This window comes from Eptesicus fuscus, chromosome 7, assembly GCF_027574615.1.
Source record: "Eptesicus fuscus isolate TK198812 chromosome 7, DD_ASM_mEF_20220401, whole genome shotgun sequence".
NCBI lineage: Eukaryota > Metazoa > Chordata > Mammalia > Chiroptera > Vespertilionidae > Eptesicus > Eptesicus fuscus.
Window position 1 is genome coordinate 39,151,228 of NC_072479.1, and position 9,368 is coordinate 39,160,595.

Here is a 9,368-nt window from a genome sequence, read left to right on the forward strand (position 1 = left end):
ACCAGCCTGCATTCCCACCAGCAATGCACGAGGGTTCCTTTTTCTTCACATCCTCTCCAGAACTTGTCGTTTGTTGATTTGTTGATGATAGCCATTCTGACAGATGTGAGGTGGTACCTCATTGTTGTTATGATTTGCATCTCTCGGATGATTAGTGACTTTGAGCATGTTTTCATATGTCTCTTGGCTTTATGAATGTCCTCTTTCAAAAAGAGTCTATCACAATGGCATTAAATTAGAAATCAACTACAGTAAAAACAATCACAAAAATTCAAACACTTGGAGGCTGAATAGCATACTGTTAAACAATGAGTGTGTTACCAAAGAAGAAATAAAACACATCCTGGAAACAAACAACAATGAAAACACAACAATCCAAAATCTTTGGGACACAATGAAAGCAGTACTGAGAAGGAAGTTCATAGCATTACATGCCTATCTCAAAAACCAAGAAAAATTGATAATAAACCATCTAACTCTGCAACTTGAAAAATTAGAAAGAAAGCAACAAGAAAAGCCCAGAGTGAGCATAAGGAAGGAAATAATAAAGATCAGAGTGTAAATAAATGACATAGAGTCCAAAAAAAAAACAAAAAACAATACAAAAGATCAATGAAACCAAGAGCTGGTTCTTTGAAAGGATTATCAAGATTGATGAACCTCTAGCCAGGCTCACCAAGAAGCAAAGATAGAGGATCCAAATAAACAAAATATGAAACAAAAGAGGTGAAATAACAATAGACCCCACAGAAGTATGAACAATCATAAAAAAAAAAATACTATGAGCAACTCTACTCCAACAAACTGGTCAACCTAGAAGAAATGGATATATTCCTAAAAAAAATACGACCTTCCAAAACTCAGCCAGGAGGAATCTAAAAATCTGAATAGGCTGATAACTATGAAGGAAATTGAAGCAGTAATCAAAAATCTTCAAACAAACAAAAGCCCTGGAACAGACAGCTTCACAGGGGAGTTTTATCAAATATGCAAAGAAGAAATAAAACCTATCTTCCTCAGACTATTCCAAAAAATCCAATAAGAAGAAACACGTCCAAGCTCTTTCTGTGAAGCCAGCATTATCCTAATCCCAAAACCAGATAAAGACAACACAAGGAAAGAAAATTACAGGCCAATATTCCTCATGAACATAAATGCCAAAATCCTCAACAAAATTCTAGCAAATTGAATCCAGCATTACATTAGAAAGAACATACACCATAAACAAGTGGAATTTATTCCAGGGATGCAAGGATGGTACAATATCTGCAAATCAATAAATGTGATACATCACATAAACAAACAGAGATAAAAACCATATAATCATATCCATTGATGCAGAAAAAGCATTTGACAAAACCTAACACCCTTTCTTGATAAAAACTCTCAGCAAGGTAGGAATAGAGGGATCATACCTCAACATAATAAAAGTCATATATGACAAACCTACAGCCAACATCATACTCAATGGGCAAAAACTAAAACCATTTCCACTAAGAACAGGAACGAGACAGGGATGCTCACTATCACCACTCCTGTTCGACATAGTACTGGAATTTCTAGCCATTGCAATCAGACAAGAAGAAGAAATAAAAGGCATCCGAACTGGAAAAGAAGAAGTAAAACTGTCCTTATTTGCAGATGACATGATATTGTACCTACAAAACCCCAAAGACTCCATCAAAAAAATACTAGACTTAATAAATGAATTTGGCAATGTAGCAGGATACAAAATTAACACCCAGAAGTCTATGGCTTTTCTATACACCAATAATGAACTCACAGAAAGAGAAATTAAAAAAGCAATCCCATTTACCATTGCAACAAAAAAATTAAGATACCTAGGAATAAACTTAACCAAGGAGATAAAGGACCTGTACTCAGAATATTTCAAGACACTGAAAAAAGAGATAGAGGAAGACATGAACAAATGGAAGAATATACCATGTTCATGGATTGATAGAATCAACATCATTAAAATGTTCATTCTACCCAAAGCAATCTATAAATTCATGCATTCCCCATTAAAATACCGAGGGCATACTTCAAAGACCTAGAACAAATTCTTCAAAAATTCATCTGGAATAAAAAAAAAAAGACCCCAAATAGCTGCAGCAATCTTGAGAAAGAAGAACAATGTTGGAGGGATCACAATACCAGACATCAAGCTATACTACAAAGCCATTGTTCTCAAAACTGCCTGATACTGGCACAAGAATAGACATATAGACCAGTGGAACAGAACAGAGAACCCAAAAATTGACACAAGCCATTATGCTCAAGGTAGGCAAAGGAGGCAAGACCATACAATGGAATCAAGACAGTCTCTTCAATAAATGGTATTGGGAAAACTGGACAGATACTTACAAAAAGTGAAAATAGAACAACTTACACAATACACAAACATAAACTCAAAATGGATAAAGGACTTAAACATAAGATGGGAAACCATAAAAATCTTAGAAGAAGCCATAGGCAGAAAAATAGCAGACATTTGTCATAGCAATATATTTAATGATACAGCTCCTAGGGCAATGGAAACTAAAGAGAAAATAAACAAATGGGACTACATCAAAATAAAAAGCTTCTGCACAGCAAAAGAAACCATCAACAAAACAACAAGAAAGCCCATTGCATGGAAGAACATATTTGCCAATGTTATCTCTGATAAGGGTTTAATCTCCAACATTTACAGGGAACTCATACAATTAACAAAAGGAAGATAAACAACCCAATCAAAAAATGGGCAAATGACCTAAATAGACACTTGTCGAATGAGGACATTCAGAGAGCCAAGAGACATATGAAAACATGCACAAATGAGTCTTTAAAAAATCCTTAACTTCTTTTCTCCTTAGGCTTTAAATAATAATATGAAAGCCACTATGATTTTAGTAAACTTACAAACCTTTTTGTTAAAAGTGAAGTTATATTTGAATTCAAATAATTTATACCAAAAAACAGTTAAGTTACAAAAGAACAGAGATATAAAACATGTCTTTGAAGAATCAATATTAAGCATAGTAAATACCAAAATAGACTTTGCTGTTAGCACTTTAGAAATCTTTCATGGGAATTTTTGTCTGAGCTAATTTTTAATTGGATCAGCAAGCTTTTGTGTGATATGTATATTAGCCTGTACAGTTAACTCACTAATTAAATCAAATATTACTTGAGGTAGAAATATAAGTTTTTTAAATAAATAAGACTGTATCATGTTACAATTAAATATTAAAATATCATTTGGGTCATTTCCTAGGAAAAATAACATATGGTAGCTATATTACATACTGAATGGATCTACCAGGAGAATGACCACATATCTTAGGTCAGTCTGTCTCCTCTGCTTTGGTATAATTGCTTTGTTTGTGCCACAGGTTTTTTAAAACTATTATTATACTGTTAATATATTTTGCATCTTAACTAATTTAAAGTATTTAACACATTTTAGCTTCATAAAGACTTAGTTGTAATTTTAACCCAAATAACCACATGTTTTAAATATGTACTTTTATTAATCTAATAGCAAGTCTACTAATTAATTTGATCTGGAAGCATGGTATCATCCAACTCCTTATAAGGCTTATTTCAGCTATTTCATCTCACTACAAGATCTGAACACCTGAAGTACTCCAAGGGTTTCTCTTAAAGAGAGGCACGTCTCTTAAGCAGGCCTTATGAGGGCATAGAGAAGTTACTGAGTAAGCAAATACATGATCAGCTATCTCCAGTTGACAATGTTTGTTTCTATGGAAACAACAGTATGACATGATGTTAATGAGTTCCCTTTCTTCTTGAAAAGCACTGCAGGAAGAACAGGAGTGTTATAGCAATTACCAAGAAAATGGTGGGGGAGAGACAGAGGAAAAAGGGAACTAAATTTAAGTTAAATAAGTGAGTGGATATATAAATAAAGGATAAATAAAATGAATGTAATGTAACATTTTAAAATATAGATTTGTTCTTGAAGCAAAGACAAAACGAGTCAGGCTGGGCTGGTCAGAACCTAAAATTGATCTGTGACATGTCTACAGTGCAAATGTTCTGCACACTGGCTGCAGAGGGCCCACACTCAGTGGACTGCCTACCTCCAGTCATCTTTCTGGGAATGGTGGGTGGAGGGGGCAAAATTTGATTTTATGTCCATGATCTATTTTTATCTACATCTGTCACCATTATAATATATTTTATAAGATTATTGTTTAATGTGGGAATTAAATTTAAAATAATATAAAAGAACTTTGAAAACTTGAAATGGACTTAACATGCTTTTCCATAGGACATATGGAAAATAGTTCCTGACAACAGGAACCCCTTTTATTTTTTATTTTTTTTTTTGAAATATATTTTATTGATTTTTTTCACAGAGAGAAAGGGAGAGGGATAGAGAGCTAGAAACATCGATGAGAGAGATACATCGACCAGCTGCCTCCTGCACACCCCCCACCGGGGATGTGCCCGCAACCAAGGTACATGCCCTTGACCGGAATCAAACCTGGGACCTTTCAGTCCGCAGACCGACGCTCTATCCACTGAGCCAAACCGGTTTCGGCAGGAACCCCTTTTAAATCATAGTCTCCATCCAGTAGCTCAGTACTTTTAAAACATATTTTTCCATTAGTATAAAAAATAAAAATATAGTGAAATGGCTATTTTATTAAATTATCTTGTATTTTAATCTTTTTTTACTCATGGACTTCAGAGACAGAGAGAGAAACATTGATTTATTGTTGTACTTATTCATGCATTCATTGGTTGATTCTTGTATGTACCCTGACCTGAGATAGAAACCAACTGAACTGCCAGTCCAGAGCATATTTTAATCTTACCACCACTATTTATTAATTCTCAGACAATCATTATTTTATAAACAGATTATCATAGCTTCCATATTGTACCTAAAAAAATGAGAAGTGGCCCAGTGGTTTTGCTCAGTGGTTGAGCATTGACCTATGAATCAAGAGGTCAGGGTTCGATTCCCAGTCAGGGCTCCATCCCCAGTGTGGTGTGTGCAAGAAGCAGCTGATCAATGATTCTCTCTCATCTTTGATGTTTCTATCTCTCTCTCCCTCTCCCTTCCTCTCTGAAATCAATATAAATATATTTTTTAAAGTGAGAAGTAAAAGATATAGTCCATCCCAAAGATATACTGGTAAATGTTTAAACTGCTATGGATTAGAGTGGAGTGGTATGGCTCTACTCTTTGGAATTTTCTTGATGTAAATATTCTCAACATGGCTCACATTAAGCTACCAACGTGCTGCCAACTAGCTGGGAAAATTCTTGGAAGTTTAGCAATCAGCTCTTGTGATCAGTATGAGCTATTTCCACTCCACTACACCACTGACTCAAGCCCCTCATAATGTAGTTGATTTCACCTGTGATGTTAAAATATATTCTAGTAAAATATTACTATTCATTTGTGGATTACTGTAAGATATGTATGAGAAAATATTTTCTAATGTGTATAATGTACAAATTTTATTTGCCAATAACATTTATTAATCCTAATATATAAAATCCCAGGGTCTGTAACATCCAAAACAACTGAAGGCTTGACCACGGGGCCCCGACCCAGCACTGACTGCCAAGGGGGCTGTGGATCAGGCCCCAAGAGAGGCCCGGGGAGAGAGAAGCAGGGTTTGATCTGTAGCCTCCCATGGCAGCTGTTGATCAGCACTTGCCTCTCTCTTTCTCTCAGGCCTCCTCCGATGGGGCTGCTGATCAGCCCCGCCTCTCTGATCAGGCCCATTGATAGGCCCAGAGACACTGACTGGCATAGAAACCAACCAATCAGAACCAAATATGGGTGAAGTGTGAAGGCAGAACCTAAGGTGGGGGCTGAGGAGGGGTTTTAAGGGCAACAGGTATTTGGTGTAAGGTGTAAGAAAGTGGTTCAATTTTTTAATGACCAGTTGGCAGTATAGTGCATATGACTGGCTATCAGTCCAGATATAGGGATTATGTATTTTTGTCTTCCAAGAGCATCTCCTCCTAATGAAAAAGGCTTTCTCACCCCCATTTAAGCAATCCTTTCCTACATAATCTATCTACACTACTAAAAGGGTATTATGCTAATTAGACCGGTCGACCAGCCATCTTCCGGACGTCCAACTTCCTCTGAACAAAGCCATGGTGGTGGGGGCCGAGGCAGATGCCATTAGGGGTGATCAGGCCAGCAGGAGAGGGCAGTTGGGGGCAAGATCAGGCCAGCAGGGGTGGGTCATTGAGGGTGAGATCAGGCCAGCAGGGGAGGGAAGTTGGGGGAAACCAGGCTGGCGGGGGAGGGCAGTTGGGGTGAGATCAGGCTAGCAGGGGAGGGCAGTTAGGGGTGATCAGGCAGGCAGGCTGAGGCAGTTAGGGACGATAAGGCACTCAGGCAGAGGGGTTAGGGACAATCAGGCAGGCAAGCAGAGGCAATTCAGGGCAATCAGGCAGGCAGGCAGGTGAGCAGTTAGGAGCCAGCGGTCCCAGATTGTGAAAGGGATGTCCAATCGCTGGTTTAGGCCTCATCCCACAGGGTTGGACATCCCACAAGGGGTCCCCGTTTGGAGAGGGTGCAGGCTGGGCTAAGGAAACCCCCCTGCCCGTGCACAAATTTCGTGCACTGGGCCACTAGTACTTACATAAAATTAGCTATGTGGTTTCTTACATTAGCATTTTCCAAAAATAAAATTTTGGAAACAATACATGAATTCATGTGTATTCTATGAATTTTAAAGTGGTTTGTTTATGGTGAAGAAAAGGTTGTCATTTCTTTAATAATCTGTGATAAATTTTGTGGGCCTTTTAAATACAGTTGTGAAAATGAATCTCTTTTTATTTTTTATAACAATGGGGGAAAGTTATTATATTGATATTCTCATACACAGCAACTAACTTGAAATATTTATGTTCACAGCTAAACATGTCTTGTATTTACTGGGACAGAATTTAATATGGCAACTTGTTTTAAAAAACTCATCTGATTTTGGATTTTCAGATTGAAAGTGAAAGTGGTTTAGCTTCTCTGTTAGGATTAGCAAATATGGCATTGCTTTTCCATTAGGATTAGCTGTCAACCATCAGCAGTAATACTAGAAAAATCACAGCTCTACTCTGAGCAAGCCCACAAGATGATGCCAGGAAGTTCCTATCAGGTTCTATACAGTATGCAGAGTCAGAAAACTTAACAAAGAGGCAAAAACCTCTGTCGGGTGTTTGGCATAAACAAGTTTGCATTCCACTTCCAGTGAGTTTATTTTGATCTAACTGATTTCATTTAAGGAAACATTTTTAGGTTTTATTTTGTCACTTTATCTAAATTTGGCTCCTTTGCAGATAAATACAACGAAGGTTGCATTGGCTGTCTTTGTAAATACAAAGAGAATTCCCTATTACAAAGATGTCATTTCTGAAATACTATATCTGCTTAAAATAGTTACTATGTAACTCAGAAAGGAAATATCATTCTAGTATTTTATATAAATACTAATGACCCAGTGCACAGATTCGTGCACATTGAAAGGAAATTAATTAGAAGGTGGCCAGCGGGGTGGGACTGGGCAAGATGGGCCGGACATGCCCTGGAGCCAACCTCCTGCAGTCTCTCCCTGGCATCTGTGGAGTGAGCGGGATCCCTCCCGCAGGTGGGGTCCCTCAGCCTGGCCTGCAGGGATCAGGCCAAAACTGGCTCTCAGACATCCCCTTAGGGGAGGGTACTCTGCAAAGTGGTTGTTGTATAGGGTGTGGAATGCAAACGCAGCGTGCAGTAAACCATATTCAAGGCCAACAGTGTCCCAGCAACAACATAACCCATGACTGAAAGTGGAATCATGTGGCTTTGTGAGGAATCGGGCTCCCTCCTCTCTGGTTTTGTGGTGCATCAACCAAGAACCGCCACTGCCAAGTAACTGCAGCTCGGTAGCTCCTGCATTGGCATCTGTCCCCTGGTGGTCAGTGTGTGTCATAGCGATGGGTCAGACAGTCAGACACTTAGCTTATTAGCCTTTTATATAGATAGATAGACAGACAGACAGACAGACAGACAGACAGACAGATAGATATAGATATAGATATAGATATAGATATAGATATAGATATAGATATAGATATAGATATAGATATAGATATAGATATAGATATAGATATAGATATAGATATAGATATAGATATAGATATGTGTGTGTATATATATATATACATATATATTAATATAAATACACTCAAAAGCTATATCTGCTTAAAATGGTCACCATGTGACTCAGAAAGGAAATATCATTCTAATATTTTATATAAATATTAATATAAATACATAAACTTTTATATCAATGTATTATGTCCATATATATATATATATATATATATATATATATAGATATATATATATATATGTGTGTGTGTGTGTGTGTGTGTGTTTACACACACACATATATCAGTGTATCTATACACATTAGGATATATTTTCCATGGCTAATTTTATTCAGCAAACATTTGCTAAATATTTAGAATTTTCAAAGAAATGCCCTAGAACTTGAAAAAAAAGAGTGACTAAAACACTCTGAAATAAAAAGATTGAATTTCTTAGTAGAGAAGACTGGCATGTACATGGGAAAGGAGATGATTTATGAGGCAGTGTGGAGGAAAGGAACAGCACTGAGTATAAATGGCCAAACCAGAAGCGGATTTATTTAAAATACTAACTCAGCAGAATGTTTGTGGGTAGACAATTCTATTAGGTCTGGGGAGGGTGAGATGAAAAGTTTATGCTTACATCCTTTTCAAGGCAGATCTTGACTAGACATGGGAAGGCTGTAATACAGTCAATCATGAAGCTGGTCATGGGATAAACTTTTTCAGCGGATATTTTCTAGTACCTAACAATTCCTAAAATGTACATATTTTTGATATAGCAATTTCACTTCTAGGAACCCCTTCTTCCATAACCAGGAAGCAATAGCTTGTTTCTCCTGAGAATACTCAAATGACATTTTACAGAATGGTACAATTAGAAACCACCTGCTTAATTTTCCAAAAAGGAAAATTTTAAAATGGCATATGTTACAACCATACAATACAATCATCTGGAGGGAAAAATCGCAGTTATTTTGTTTTAAAATGTACTTAGTATTACAAAAGTGTTTCAATAGTTATCAGAATAGACCAGTGCTTGACACAGAGTTTATATTCTATTCAATAACATTTTTCATTTCTAGGATTGCCTTAAGGATCGAATATTTTAAAAAGAATTTAAATTTGAACCAAAGTACTGCCTACTGGTTTTATTTCATTTTTAAATTTTTTCTTTCTTTCTTTATATTTTATTAAGTTTATTGGGGTGGCTTTGGTTCGTAAGGTTTCAAGTTTCCAATTCTATGATACATGACCTG